Source organism: Monodon monoceros, unplaced genomic scaffold (assembly GCF_005190385.1).
Source record: "Monodon monoceros isolate NGI ecotype Baffin Bay Population unplaced genomic scaffold, NGI_Narwhal_1 Super_Scaffold_6, whole genome shotgun sequence".
In the NCBI taxonomy this organism is placed as follows: domain Eukaryota; kingdom Metazoa; phylum Chordata; class Mammalia; order Artiodactyla; family Monodontidae; genus Monodon; species Monodon monoceros.
The window spans coordinates 86,888,451-86,905,008 of record NW_021703783.1 but is presented as its reverse complement, the minus strand read 5'-3'; the positions used below and the strand labels follow the sequence as shown (position 1 = coordinate 86,905,008).

At 46.6% G+C, this 16,558-nt stretch overlaps 1 protein-coding gene across 1 annotated transcript in view; it reads left to right on the top strand.

Moving 5' to 3' along the window:
- The window catches only part of LARGE1 (LARGE xylosyl- and glucuronyltransferase 1), a 590,826-nt gene that overhangs the window by 553,541 nt on the left and 20,727 nt on the right, over positions 1-16,558 (top strand). The gene's annotated exons all lie outside the window — the stretch shown is intronic.

The following is a 16,558-nucleotide window of genomic DNA, read 5'->3' as shown; positions in this document are numbered from 1 at the left end:
GTCCAGCAGCTGGGGAGAGCGCTCAGCTTGTTGCGTTTATTATGGAATAACAAACCATCTGAACTGGAAGGGACTATGGAATTCACCTAGGCCAAAAATCCCCACGTGAGCAAACTAAAGTCACAAGATGTAAATGGTCAAAATTCGTTTTAATCCTTTATCACTGTCGTTTGTCAACATGAGTTATCTCTGCTGTCAAGTGAGTACCTTCCTGATCCAGGTACCATGAGGGGTGGTTTGCATATATTAATTGTCCCGCTGGAGCCACACTTCAAGCCCAAAAGGCAGGCATGGTTACCCCCTCCCTTTTATTGTGGTGAACGGTGAGGCTCAGAGAAGCAAAGTAACCTGCTCAGGTGCACCTAGGCTGCTCCGGGATTTGAACCAGTATCTGTCAGACCCCAGGTCTGCAGCCTGCCCTGCTTCATACTTGTCTGGGTGCTCTGGGGTCTATGACTGTCCCAAACAGAGCAGGGTCTGAATTCTCTGTCTCCTGGTCTCTTGCTCTCCCCCACTTCCCTCCCTCTGTGTGTGTGTGTGTGTGTGTGTGTGTGTGTGTGTGTGTGTGCGCGCCTGTCTCTGTCTCACTCTCAAAAGAGCTCCCACAAGAGTCTTCAAACCTTTGGTACTAAAGCCAGAGCATGGATGTGATACGAGCTCCCCCCATGCCCTGCTCTCTAGATCAAGGGAAGGCAGACTGTTCTCTGTCCACTGTCTGAGTCAGGTTTCCTTCCAGGGTTATCTTGGGATGCCATAGCATCAATCTCTCCCCTCTGAGCAGGTGGAGTCCCTTCCAGACTGTCTTTATGGAGAACAACAGGTGATGAGAAAACCGTAATGCAAAGAGTCATGCACCACAATGTTCATTGCAGCTGTATTTACAATAGCCAGGACATGGAAGCAAACTAAGTGTCCACTGACAGATGAATGGATAAAGAAGATGTGGCACATATACACAATGGAATATGAGCCCTAAAAAGAAACGCAATTGAGTTATTTGTAGTGAGGTGGATGGACCTAGAGTCTATCATACAAAGTAAGTCAGAAAGAGAAAAACAAATACCGTATGCTAACGCATATATATGGAATCTAAAAAAACAAAAACAAAAAAACGATTCTTATGAACCTAGGGGCAGGACAGGAATGAAGATGCAGACGTAGAGAATGGACTTGAGGACACGGGGAGGCGCAAGGGTAAGCTGGGACAAAGTGAGAGAGTGGCATGGACATATATACACTAGCAAATGTAAAATAGATAGCTAGTGGGAAGCAGCCGCATAGCACAGGGAGATCAGCTCGGTGCTTTGTGACCACCTAGAGGGGTGCGATAGGGAGGGTGGGAGGGAGACGCGAGCGGGAGGGGATATGGGGACGTATGTATATGTACAGCTGATTCACTCTGTTATACAGCAGAAACTAACACACCACTGTAAAGCAATTATACTCCAATAAAGACGTTTAAAAACAACAACAGGTGAGCGACCCCGAGTCAACATAACCCTCAGCCAGGGAGGATGAGAGGTGTCTTCCCAAAAAGCATTGGCTGTGGTAGGGAGCTCTGTGAACCCTAACTCCTGACCCCGCAGGGACGCCAGGAATGGAGCTGTCTTCCAGCTCCAGCTGGGCCTTGGGATACCAGTGTGTGGAGTGAGGGCGCCCCCGTGTGGCCAGACAGCACTTTCAGCCCCTGATTCCTGTGAACTGTGAAACCTCTGCAGCTTGCAGCATGATGACAGGCTCTGGGTGTGTCGGGCGGGGCTTTCAAGGGAACAGACGGTAGGGGTGAGGGCTGCTCTCCCCCAGCAAGAGAGAGTCTTCGCTATTGGACCACAGCCCACCTTCTGGGGCTCTTCTGCGGGAGCACCCGCAGAGACTTCCTTCCAGCTAGTTGAAGGTGAACTGGCCCCACCTTAAAAGTCTGTAGTCTCTGCTCCCCCATCCAAAGACTATATAATTTTGCCTCGTGGGCCTCGTGATTTGAAAAACATTACACGTGAACAGACTGCGTTTTATGTCGTCTTCCTATGTTTTATTGATCAAAGACGTCAGTAACTGCTAATCATGACCTTACCCAACGTGAGATAACTGGTATTGCCCATTAATTAACATTTCCTTACTACACAGTCACCTGAAGTTTGAGTTGGCCTTTAGCCACCTCCTCACAAGAAGGTATGTGGTTCCCCTCACGCATTTTGAAATACTGCAGATTGCCCCTGAAACCCCATTCCTTTCTTCACAGGCCCTATGGGAGTCCAGAGACCCTGAGCTGAGAATAACTGATCTTGTCCAGTGTTTTTTTACTGCACATGTGAAAACAGACCAGAGAAGCAAAGCGACTTCCGTCTAGAGTGAAAAGATAGTGGGACTTTCCGGATTCTTTCTTCTCCATCCATAGTATCCATTCATTTAGTGAGTAACCATTTACGAGGCACCTTAGGGGCCCCCACATCTGTGAACCACACAGATAGGATCTGTGAATCCCAGAGGTTTAGACCAACAGGAATGACAGTTGAGCAAAGACGCAGACTCCTTAGGTACTGTGATGGGTGTGTCCTTTCCCAGGGTTTTCGGCCTCATCTCGGGGGGAGGCAGTATAGGAAAAGATGTCCCGAAGAGGTTAGATCTAAATGGAGGCCTGAGGCTGAGCTGGAGTTTGCCAGGAGAGGGGACGATGTTCCAGGTAGAGAGAGAGATCCATTCTGGAGAGGCAGGTGGCCAGAGCCCTGATGGGGAGAACAGCAAGAGATGATGTGGCCAGAAATGTAAGCCAGGGTGGGTCCCTCAGGACTTCTCATAAAATACGCTAAGGAGTTTGGGCTTTATGAGGCGGGGTGGGGGGGGGTGGGTAATGGAAGATCCCTGAGAGAATGGCATGATTAGATGTGCATTTAAGGAAGATCACTCTTGTTGCATCAGGGAAGGATCACAGTCAGTAGGGCCAGAGGAGATAAGTTAGGGGACTCTTGTGTTCATTCTGGTGAGAGATGTTGGAGGCCTAGTGAAGGGATCAGAAGTAGCGGCAGAGACAGGTAGATGGACCAGAGAGAGATTCTGCAGCTGAAATCAGTAACTGTCTGCAAAGGTGGCTGGGCTTTGGAAGCAAGACAGGGAACCTCTTTCAAATGTTGTCACCTGAGGCTTCCTTTTCAGAAGCCCGTACCTGGAAGTCCTGCCTGCTTTGGCCTGTGTCTCGTGCCTGCCCCCTCTTGGTCTGCTGTGCCCACGTCCTTCCCGGACTAAGCAGGATATCATGGCATTGACTCTGAGTGTCATGGTGGACAGGCACCTGCTGCGACCCTGGTTCCAGCTCGCACTCTGTGCCCTAAAAAACTGTGTGACTTCCAACAATTCTGTTTTTTTCAACCTGTTTCCTCATTGTGAAATGAATAAGTGGACTTACATCAGGAGTCACAAACACACATGCCTGCTGGGGCCAGGACCTCGGCCTAAAGGAACCAAGGATGCTGACTACAATTCACTAGGGACACTGGAGCCCCCATCTCAGGCAGCTGCCACCTCTGCGTTCTGATTGTGGAATTCTTGCTCTGGAGAGGGGAGAGGGCAAGGCGAAGGTCTTTATATTTTTCAAGAGGAGCTAGAAATCTGGATTTTCATGTTTTAATTTTTAGTGTTGACAACTAATTTTTTTAAAAATTTAAACACTGTTGAGTCAGACCAAACATGTCTTCAGGATGAATAGACCCTTCTCATCCCCACAGACTACCAGTTTGTGACCTCTGACCTTTTTTAAAAAAATTTTATTGGGGTATAGTTGATTTATAATGTTGTGTTACTTTCTGGTGTACAGCAAAGTGATTCAGTCATACATATACATATATTCATTCTTTTTTAGATTCTTTTCTCATATAGGTTATCACAGAATATTGCGTAGAGTTGCCAGTGCTGTACAGTAGGTCCCTGTTGGTCATAGTAGTGTGTGTGTGTTGATCCCAAGCTCCTGATTTATCCCCCCCCCCTCACCTTTCCCCTCTGGTAACCATAAGTTTGTTTTTGATGTCTGTAAGTCTGCTTCTCTTTTGTAAATAAGTTCATTTGTATCTCTTTTTTTCATTAGATTCCACATATAAGTGATAACATATGGTATTTGTCTTTCTCTGGCTTATTTCATGTAGTATGATAATCTCTAGGTCCATGCATGTTGCTGCAAGTGGCATTATTTCATTCTTTTTTATGACTAATATTCCATTATATATATGTATGTACCACATCTTTATCCATTCCTCTGTTGATGGACATTTAGGTTGCTTCCATGTCTTGGCTATTGTAAATAGTGCTGCAGTGAAAACTGAGGTGCATGTATCCTTTCAGACTATGGTTTTCTCCAGATATATGCCCTGCCCAGGAGTGGGACTGCCAGATCATGTGGTAGTTCTATTTTTAGTTTTTTAAGGAACCTCCATCCTGTTCTCCATAGTGGCTGTATCAGTTTCCATTCCCACCAACAGTGCAAGAGGGTTCCCTTCTCCACACGGTCTCCAGCATTTATCGCTTGTAGACTTTTTGATGATGGCCATTCTGACCGTTATGAGGTACTAACTCATTGTAGTTTTGATTTGCATTTCTCTGATAATTGGTGATGTTAAGCATCTTCTTATGTGCTTTTTGGCCATCTGTATGTCTTCTTCGGAGAAATGTCTATTTAGATCTTCTGCCCATTTTTTGATTGGGTTGTTTGTTTTTTTGATATAGAGCTGCATGAGCTGTTTGTAAATTTTGGAGATTAATCCCCTGTCGGTATGACCTCCGACCTTGATCATTTCTAGGAACTAGAATTTTGAGAACTGGTAAGGAATGCGATTCTATCAGAAGTCCCAAGTAAGCGTGCACTGTCCTTTTCATGTGAAGATAACCATACTGACTTGCCATTAGCTTAAGGAAAAATTTCTTCTGTGTGAGGTAAGTGTTATTACAGGTGACCAAACCGAGGCCCCAGAGAGGTTAAATCTTAGTGCCAGAGGAGGAAGGTGGCCACCCCTCTACAATAGCCTGCTTATTAACGGAAGGGGCTAGATCCCTCCCAGAACCCAGGATACCGGAGCAGGCTGATCGGCAGCCCTTTGATTAGACCCCCAAACACTCACCCATATCACCCCTTTTGGGGAGCCTACTAGGTTACCAAAAAAAGTTCAGCATCATAGCTCCCTGAGCAGTTGCTTAGCAACCAGCTATTATCATAGCGAAAACAAACAGATCAACTGGAAAATAATGAAATCGGTTACATGCATGGGCATAGCTGCAGAGTTTCACTAAAATATCACTCCCACCCCTTCACCTGTGTCTTCTAAGAAATGAGGGTGGAGGGCTTCCCTGGTGGCGCAGTGGTTGAGAGTCCGCCTGCCGATGCAGGGGACATGGGTTCGTGCCCCGGTCCGGGAAGATCCCACATGCCGCGGAGCCTGCGCGTCCGGAGCCTGTGCTCCGCAGCGGGAGAGGCCACAACAGTGAGAGGCCCGCATACTGCAAAAAAAAAAAAAATGAGGGTGGAGATGTGCAGCTTTTACTCCTGATTTCAGAAATGTCAAGTGAAATTCAGCAGGCGTGGCAGAAGTCACGCAGACCGGCCTTTGCCTGCAGGTCTTACCGTGCTTGTCAAGGATGTGACTCGGGGTTGCTTATTTCGTCTCCCCAGTCCTCTGCTTCCTCAGTTAGTAAAGGGGCTAGTAATAGCTTCTTGCGGGGGTCCAGTAGGTGTTCAACAGAAGTTAATTTTCTGTGCTTTGACGCTCAGAACTGAACGTCTTTGCCAGGCCCCCGCCCATAACCCCCACTGTTGCGAACTGCCACCTTCAGTACAGCCTGGTAACTTCATGTAACCTTTTTTTTTTTTTTTTTTAATGAAATGAGAAACTATATACTCGTGCTCATTCACTCCAAAAACTATTGAGTGAGCACCTACTATGTGCCAGTGTGCTGCATTGTGACAGTGCTGTCTCTGGATTCGCTCGACCTGCATCTCAACACTGAGCGCTCCTCACTCAGCCTTTACTAGACCTTGGGAAAGGTACTTAACCCTCAAACTTTGCACCTATGAAGTGAGGATCATATTCTTTCTTCACTCTTAAGGTTCTGGGGAGGTTAAATGGAATAGTACTTGGAAAGCACCTAGCACATGCCTGGCATGTTCTACATTCCACAGATATACACTGTGTATCTGCCATGACCAGGCTGTGTTCTAGGCACTGGGGCTTTCACGGTGCATAGCACAGGCCAGGTTCCTGCCCTCATGGGGTTACATTCTAGGGGGCACTCCAGCTGCACGCACTGCTGTTGCTCTTGTCATTATCAATACAGGTACAGAGATAAAAGATACGGGAGCTCAGACTCACAAGATGACGACCCAGCGTGGGTGGGCTGGGAAGGCCTCGAAAATAGGTGATAGCTCAGTTCAGGCTTTAAGGACTAATAGGTATAAAGGCATGAAATATCTTGGCATGTTCAAGGAATGTTCCAGAATGGTAGAGGCCTAGACAGCTCTGTCAGCTGGGACGTCCCACATCCACGAGACTGGGGCAGGTTTCTCGCCTCTTTCTCTAACCCAGCAGAATCCTTTGCTGAAGGTTTAAACCTCTGTGCTTTGCTTTGCTTTGCAAATGTTGCCTCGCTTTCAAGGGGACAAACGTGCCACGTTGGTTGAGACTATATCCTGAGAGCGCACAGGAGTGACAGATTCCAGTTTCATTGTGTCCTCTGCAGGATGACATCTAACCGCCCTCCCCCATCGCGTGTCCCCTGGCACATGATGGCGGCTCTGTAAACACTGGTTGAATGAAGGACAGAAATGTGAACAAGGCCAGGGACAGGTGGCGCCAGGCGAGGCCGACTGGCTGCTCGATGAGGGACATTACCAGGTGGCATTCCCTTGTGTACATTCGTCATTTTGTTTCTACTGTAACATTTAACATTTATTGAGCACGTATTACAGGCCAAGCGCTGTTGCAAGCACTTTCGCGTGTATTTTGTCATTTAACCTCATCACAGTTCATTTAACAGATGAGATGCCTGGGTGAAATAACATGCCCACAGGCACAGCATCACTAAGCAGACATCTTGCCTATCCTGGCTTATCCAAAGGCATTCTGTGCTTACTGTTTTTATAATATTTGTTTGTTTGTTTTATTGAAGTGTAGTTGATTTACAATGTTGTGTTAATTTCTCCTGTACAGCAAAGTGATTCAATTATACATATATATTTACATTTTTATATTTTTTTCCATTTTGGTTTATCACAGAATATTGAACATAGTTCCCTGTGCTATACAGTAGGACCTTGTTGTTTATCCATCCTGTATATAATAATTTGCATCTGCTAACCCCAAACTCCCACTCCCTCCCTCCACATCCCCTTGCCCCCCACAAGTCTGCTCTCTATGTCTGTGAATTTCTGTTTTGTACATAAGTTCATTTGTGGCACATTTTAGATTCCACATATAAGGGATATCATATAGTAATTGTCTTTCTCTGGCTTATTTCACTTAGTATGATAATCTCTAGTTCCATCCATGTTGCTGCAAATGGCATTATTTCGTTCTTTTTATGGCTGAGTAATATTCCATTGTATATATGTGCCACATCTTCTTTATCCATTCGTCTGTCGATGGACACTTAGGTTGCTTCCATGTCCTGGCTATTGTAAATAGAGCTGCAATGAACATTGTGGTACATGACGCTTTTTGAATTATGGTTTTCTCTGGGTATAGGCCCAGGAGTGGGATTGCTGGATCATATGGTAGTTCTATTTTTAGTTTTTTGAGGAACCTCCATACTGTTCTCCATAGTGGCTGCACCAATTTACATTCCCACCAACAATGGGGGGGGGTTCCCTTTTCTCCACACCCTCTCCAGCCATTTGTTTGCTGTTGTGCTTAACCTGTTTATTGATCCAAACGCCTGATGGGCTGATCTCTACCATCATCGTGATGGCCATGATCATCCTCACAGGTCGTAGTTATCAAGTGCATTCTATGCGTTGAAGAACTGTCTTAAGCTCTACATGAGATAATCCATTTAATTCGTACAAAACCCCACAGCCCAAGTCCTAATACATCCCCGTCTCAGAGAGGATAGAACAGTGGCACAAAGATGTAACTTGCTGGAGAGTACGAGCAGGTGAGTGTCCAGGTAGGGCCTGAATCTGGGCAGGCTGCCCCAGAGCTGCCCTCTGAACTGCAAAGCTCTTGATGGCCCCTCCAGTTAACCTCCAGCTCACAGCTGACCCGGGGCAGCACATAGAAAGCACCGCTGGATGTTCAGCCGTGATTGCTAACGGCAAACGGGGCAGTGGGGTAATTAGATAGGAATGAATGAGGATGTTGAGAAGGACATGAGATGCTGACTGTAGAGTCCCTGGCACAGAGCCGGGCACAGTCAACGACAGATTTTTCTTTTATTAACATGCCCCAAAAGCTCATTCTTAGCTTCTCTTTCCTTCCTGCCCCTCCCTGCCTGACAGCTTCTCCCTCTGGATGTGTTAATGCCGTCAATTCAGGAACCACCCAATTTTGCTGGCCCTGGGGGCCCCCCAGCTCTCAAGATGACTCTGCCCCTCTCTGCCCGCATCCGTGATGTGTCTGTCTTACGGTGCCACTCCCTGTAGGCAGCTTTATCTCCCTCATTTGCAAGTCCTTGCTGTTGTCCACACACACCTCCTGGAATCCTGTCTGCTGGGAACTCATTTCCTAGGCAGCTATAATAGAATCTTAGCAAACCCCATTATCTGGCCTCCTGTGCAGGGGAGTGCAGCAAGGCCTGGGACGGGCTGTGCCCAGGTCTGCCTCCACAGCTACCTGAGAAGATGATAAGCACAGCTTAACTCTGCCCCCTCCGCCCTCTCTGCTCAGAGGTAGGTCGCTAAGTCCTGAAAAGTGTTATTCAGATGATTTCCCATTGCTCTGGTTGGAAGCCATGATTCTATCTGGTACTCTTGAAGGTAGGCAGTGTAAGGGGTGGGGGGTGGGGCAGCTGGGGACCAGGGGGCTTCTCAGAGCCACAGACACACATGTACACGTGCACACGCACCTATCTGTGCTTCTCACTGGTTGCTGGTATCTGTGGCCAAGGTAGCCCTGCTGCTTCTCACCAGCTGCCAGCTTGCTCCCTGGTTCTGTTTGCACCGCGCCCACATAGTTCCAGGAATAAGCTGAAATCAGAAAGGTACGGGGGAATCTCAGCCTTCTCTTCAAATAGGGATCACCCCAACTGTGCCCCATCTACACCTCGTGAGCCTCGTGGGAGGATACGAGGGTGAAGGCAGCCTGTGCAGGCTGAGGAAGGGAGAGAGACGTTTACAAATACCCTCCATGCACCTGGTGGTGTGCTAGGTGCTTGACAGATGTTTTTCGGGTTTTTTGTTGGTTTGTTTTGTTTTGGCCATGCTGCGCTGGCATGTGGGCTCTTAGTTCCCTAACCAGGGATCGAACCCACGCCCCCTGCAGTGGAAGTGCAGAGTCTTAACCACTGGACCACCAGGGAAGTCCCCAAATGTTATCTTCTTTAATCACAAACGTTATCATTTTTTAAATGCAAAAGATAAACTTGATCAAAAGTCGTATGTATTTAAGTGGCGGAACTACAGTTGCCACCCAGCTCTGTTGCTTCCAAAGGGCCCTCTTCACAGTACCACCCTCTCTCTCACCTAAGACAACTGCAAATTGATTCCTTCATTCCCTGCGTATTTACTGCTTGCCTGATGTGTGCCTGACACAGTGCCAGAGCTAGAAACGTAACCATGAACAAGGCTCATCCTTGACCTCGTCAAGCCTAGCAGAGCTGATAGGTACATAAGCAGGCACTCTGCGTGTTATTACCACTGCCACCACCCGCCATCCTCGGTGAGCAAAGAAGTCCAGGACGATGCCCACCATCCCTAATCATTAGAGAAATGCAAATCAAAACTACAATGAGGTATCACCTCACACCTGTCAGAATGGCCAGCATCAAAAAGTCTACAAGCAATAAATGCTGGAGAGGGTGTGGAGAAAAGGGAACCCTCCTACACTGTTGGTGGGAATATAAATTGGTACAACCATCATGGAGAACAGTATGGAGGTTCCTTAAAAGACTAAAAATAGAACTACCATATGACCCAGCAATCCCACTCCCGGGCATATATCCAGAGATAACCATAATTTTATGAGATACATGCACCCTAGTGTTCATAGCAGCACTATTCACAATAGCCAAGACACAGAAGCAACCTAAGTGTCCATGGACAGAGGAATGGATAAAGAAGATGTGGCACATATATACAATGGAATATTACTCAGGCGTAAAAAAGAATGAAATAATGCCATTTGCAGCAACATGCATGGACCTAGAGATTATCATACCAAGTGAAATAAGCCAGAGAAAGACAAATACCATATAATAATCACTTATATGTGGAATCTTAAAAAATGATACAAATGAACTTGTTTACAAAACAGAAACAGACTCACAGACATCAAAAACAAACTTACAGTTACCAAAGTGGAAAGGAAGTGGGGAGGGATAAATTACGAGTTTGGGATTAACATATTCACACTACTATATATAAAATAGATAATCAACAAGGACCTACTGTATAGCACAGGGAACTCTACTCAGTATTCTGTAATAACCTATATGGCAAAAGAATCTGAAGAAGAATGGATACACGTATATGTATAACTGAATCACTCTGCTGTACGCCTGAAACTAACACAACATTGTTAATCACCTCTACTCCAATATAAAATAAAAATAGAAAAGTCCAGGACGAACCAGTCCCAAAGAAGATGTAGCCCCATCATCAAGGGGGACGCATCAAGGCCAACAGAGGTGGGCAGGGGAGGTGCAGGGAAGCAAAGTTCTCTAATTGGCTGCACGCAAAGCCTTAAGAGAAAGCGTGATACTGTTCTGGGGTTTCAGAAACAGACACGCACTCCAGCACAAATTTCTTTCCCTCCTCCCATTCCTTGTAATATAACCTTCCTGTGAGTGAGTCCTGGGAACTTGGATGAGCATCGCTTGGATTCCTTACAACACAGGGTTGATTAAACAGTCGGCTCTCTGACATTTGATGCCGTGGACATCTGAGGCTCAGAGAGCCGATGTCTCATTCTCTCCTGGCATCCTGACAGCAGCCCCAGTGCCTTCGGCTCCATGGTTCCGAGCAGTTTGTCACCTGTCAGCACCAGCCTCAGCCATTCATTGCACCAACACAAAGAAGTCAGCCCAACCACTTCTGTTATAGGAGTGGAAGCTCTCGTGTCTAGAGAGTGAGGATCTCCCTCCCTGCCCAGGGAGTAGGGGCAACAAGATGTGTCCAGACGGTAACCAGCAGCAAGAGGGCTGATGCATAAAACAATTACCCTGATCAAAGCCCAAGAGGGTGGGAAGATGTTCTCCAGAGTTCTGGGACCTTGTTCTAAAGCTAAGGGCAGTGGGAGTGGTCTTTAGCACCAAGTGCAGAGAAAAGTCAAGAAAGATGAGAATGGAGAAGTCTGTTGGATTTGACAGTGAGGGGACATTGCCAACCCTGGCCTGATCCAAGGAGGCAGACTGTAGTTGTTAGAGAAGCTAGTGGATGGTAAAGAAAAAAAAAAAAAAAAAAAATCAGTGCAGGAGCCTCAGTAAGCCAGGAGGTCAACACCCGTCTCTGCACGTCCAAACGCTACCTGTGTTCTGGCCTCTGCCCAGTTAGCTGCTACAACGTGGGATCCACCATTGGGATGCCATGTAAAGAGCATCCGCATGCAGGCTGCAGCCTCCTGCCATCTCCCTCCATCCCCTTCCTAACCTCTCCCACCAACTGCCTTAATCCATGAGCTCCAAGAAGCTCACTGCTCTAGCTGCCAAGTCACCACATTAACAGACTTGGTCCACATAGATCCTGTGATTATTGATCTTGCCAGGTTATTTCTACACTGGTGCGGCCTTAATTCATAAATGATGATTTTATCATCATCATCATTTGTTGTTTTAAGGCAAATTACTTAACCTCTCAGAGTTCGAATGTCTTCTTCAGTAAACTGGGAATACTAGTACATATGTCACAGTATATCAGCAATGATTCAAGGAGTAATGCCTATAAAGTGCCTGGCACAGTGCTTGTTACTGAAACGTTGCAAGCACTTTTTTTTTTTTTTTTTTTTTGCGGTACGCGGGCCTCTCACTGTTGTGGCCTCTCCCGTTGCGGAGCACAGGCTCCGGACGCGCGTGCCCAGTGGCCGTGGCTCACGGGCCCAGCTGCTCCGCGGCATGTGGAATCTTCCCGGACCGGGGCACGAACCCGTGTGCCCTGCATCGGCAGGCGGACTCTCAACCACTGCGCCACCAGGAAAGCCCTACAAGCACTTTTGATTACTGCTTATTGACCACTTACAATGTACCAGGTGTGTTCTAAGAAATTCAGTTCCCCTGAATCCTATATGCTTTCTTATTACCAAATTTCGCAAATACCTTGAACCCCCCTCCCCTGACTGGCTAACTTCTGCTTTTTTCTTTCTTTTTTTTTTTGGTTGAATTGGGTCTTTGTTGCTGTGCACGGGCTTTCTCTAGTTGAGGCGGGGGGGGGGGCTACCCTTTGTTGCGATGTGCGGGCTTCTCATTGCAGTGGCTTCTCGTTGCGGAGCACGGGCTCTAGGCGTGCAGGCTTCAGTAGTTGTGGCTTGCAGGCTCTAGAGCACAGGTTCAGTAGTTGTGGCGCACGGGCTTAGTTGCTCCGTGGCATGTGGGATCTTCCCGGACCAGGGTTCGAACCCATGTCCCCTGCATTGGCAGGCGGATTCTTAACCACTGCACCACCAGGGAAGTCCCACTTCTGCTTTTTAGAACACAGCTCAACCAATGGCATTTTTCACAGAACTAGAACAAAATATTTTGAATTTATATGGAAACACAAAAGACCCCAAATTGCCAAAGCAATCCTTAGAAAGAAAAACAGAGCTGGAGGAGTCAGACTCCCTGCTTCAGACTATACTACAAAGCCAGAGTAATCAAGACAATATGTTACTGGCACAAAAACAGAAATATAGATCAATGGAACAGGATAGAGAGCCCAGAAATAAATTCATGCACCTATGGTCAATTTAACAGGGAAAAGACACCGAGTCTCTTGTAATACTGTGCAGTGCAGATTTGCCTGCCTGTGTCTTTCCAATTCTGTCTTCTTAGGTTATAGGTCCAGGAATGGGCCTGCTGGATCATATGGTAGCTCAATGAAAAGACAGTCTCTTCAATAAGTGGTGCTGGGAAAACTGGACAGCTACATGTAAAAAAAATGAAATTAGAACATTCTCTAACACCATACACAAAAATAAACTCGAAATGAATCAAAGATCTAAATGTAAGGCCAGACACTATACAACTCTTAGAGGAAAACATAGGCAGAACACTTTTTCACAGAAATCACAACGGTATCTTTTTTAATCCACCTTCTAGAGTAACGAAAATAAAAATAAATGGGACTTAATTAAACTTAAAAATTTCGGCACAACAAAGGAAACCATAAAACGAAAACACAACCCACAGAATCGGAGAAAATATTTGCAAATGAAGTGACCAACAAGGGATTAATCTCCAAAATATACAAACAGCTCATGTAGCTCTATGTCAAAAAAAAAAACAGGAAGATGGTGGAAGAGTAAGGCGCGGAGATCACCTTCCTCCCCACAGATACACCAGAAATACATCTACACGTGGAACAACTCCTACAAAACACCTACTGAACGCTGACAGAAGACCTCAGACCTCCCAAAAGGCAAGAAGCCCCCCACGTACCTGGGTAGGGCAAAAGAAAAAAGAATAAACAGAGACAAAAGAATAGGGACGGGACCCTCACCAGTGGGAGGGAGCTGTGAAGGAGGAAAGCTTTCCACACACTAGGAAGCCCCTTCGCGGGCGGAGACTGCAGGTGGCGGAGTGAGGAGCTTCGGAGCCGCGGAGGAGAGCACAGGAACAGGGGTGCGGAGGGCAAAGCGGGGAGATTCCCACACAGAGGATCAGGGCCAACCGGCACTCACCAGCCCGAGAGGCTTGTCTGCTCCCCCGCCAGGGTGGGCGGGGCTGGGAGCTGAGGCTCAGGCTTCGGTCAGATGCAGGGAGAGGACTGGGGTTGGCGGCGTGAACACAGCCTGCAGGGGGTTAGTGCGCCACGGCTGGCCAGGAGGGAGTCCGGAGAAAAGTCTGGACCTGCCGAAGAGGCAAGAGACTTTTTCTTACCTCTTTGTTTCCTGGTGCGCGAGGAGAGGGGATTAAGAGCGCTGCTTAAAGAAGCTCCAGAGGGCACGAGCCACGGCTAAAAGCGTGGACCCCAGGGATGGGCATGAGACGCTAAGGCTGCTGCTGCCGCCACCAAGAAGCCTGTGTGCGAGCACAGGTCACTATCCACACCCCTCTTCCGGGGAGCCTGTGCAGCCTACCACTGCCAGGGTCCCAGAATCCAGGGACAACTTTCCTGGGAGAACACATGGTGCAACGTCACGCCGGCCTCTGCCGCCACAGGCTCGCCCCGCACTCCATGCCCCTCCCTCCCCACGGCCTGAGTGAGCCAGAGCCCCCGAATCAGTAGCTCCTTTAACCCCGTCCTGTCTGAGCAAAGAACAGACGCCCTCCGGCGGCCTACACACAGAGGCGGGGCCAAATCCAAAGCAGAGGCCCTGGGAGCTGTGAGAACAAAGAAGAGAAAGGGAAATCTCTCCCAGCAGCCTCAGAAGCAGCAGATTAAAGCTCCACGATCAACTTGATGTCTGTGGAATACATGAATAGACAACGAATCATCCCAAATTGAGGAGGTGGACTTTGAGAGCAAGATTTATGCTGTATAGCTTTGCTTCCACCATTTCTCCTAGGGTTCTGTCTTTGTTTTTGTTTTTTTTTAATTTTTTTCTTAATTATTTTTTTATTTTAATAACTGTATTATATTTTATCTTGCTTTATTTTATTTTACTTTATCTTCTTTCTTTTTTTCCTTCCTTCCCTCCTTCCTTCCTCCCTCCCTTCCTCCTTTCTTTCTTTCTTTCTACTTCTACTAATTCTTTCTTTCTACTTTTTCTCCCTTTTATTCTGAGCCGTGTGGATGAAAGACTCTTAGTGCTGCAGCCAGGAGTCAGTGCTGTGCCTCTGAGGTAGGAGAGCCAACTTCAGGACACTGGTCCACAAGAGACCTCCCAGCGCCACATAATATCAAACAGCGAAAGTCTCCCAGAGATCTCCATCTCAACACCAGCACCCAGCTTCACTCAACGACCAGCAAGATACAGTGCTGGAAAACCTATGCCAAACAACTAGCAAGACAGGAACACAACCCCACCCATTAGCAGAGAGGCTGCCTAAAATCATAGTAAGTCCACAGACACCCCAAAACACACCACCAGACGTGGACCCGCCCACCAGAAAGACAAGATCCAGCCTCATCCACCAGAACACAGGCACTAGTCCCCTCCACCAGGAAGCCTACACAACCCACTGAACCAACCTTAGCCACTGGGGACAGACACCAAACACAATGGGAACTGCGAGCCTGCAGCCTGCAAAAGGAGACCCCAAACACAGTAAGATAAGCAAAATGAGAAGACAAAAAAACACACAGCAGATGAAGGAGCAAGATAAAAACCCAACAGGCCTAACAAATGAAGAGGAAATAGGCAGTCTACCTGAAAAAGAATTCAGAGTAATGATAGTAAAGATGATCCAAAATCTTGGAAATAGAATGGACAAAATGCAAGAAACATTTAACAAGGACCTACAAGAACTAAAGATGAAACAAACAACGATGAACAACACAATAAATGAAATTTGAAATACTCTAGATGGGATCAATAGCAGAATAACTGAGGCAGAAGAACGGATAAGTGACCTGGAAGATAAAATAGTGGAAATAACTACTGCAGAGCAGAATAAAGAAAAAAGAATGAAAAGAACTGAGGACAGTCTCAGAGACCTCTGGGACAACATTAAACGCACCAACATTCAAATTATAGGGGTTCCAGAAGAAGAAGAGAAAAAGAAAGTATTTGAAGAGATTATAGTTGAAAACTTCTCTAATATGGGAAAGGAAATAGTTAATCAAGTCCAGGAAGCACAGAGAGTCCCATACAGGATAAATCTAAGGAGAAATACGCCAAGACACATATTAATCAAACTGTCAAATATTAAATACAAAGAAAACATATTAAAAGCAGCAAGGGAAAAACAACAAATAACACACAAGGGAATCCCCATAAGGTTAACAGCTGATCTTTCAGCAGAAACTCTGCAAGCCAGAAGGGACTGGCAGGACATACTGAAAGTGATGAAGGAGAAAAACCTGCAACCAAGATTACTCTACCCAGCAAGGATCTCATTCAGATTTGATGGAGAAATTAAAACCTTTACAGACAAGCAAAAGCTGAGAGAGTTCAGCACCACCAAACCAGCTTTACAACAAATGCTAAAGGAACTTCTCTAGGCAAGAAACACAAGAGAAAGAAAAGACCTACAATAACGAACCCAAAACAATTAAGAAAATGGGAATAGAAACATACATATCGATAATTACCTTAAATGTAAATGGACTAAATGCTCCCACCAAAAGACACAG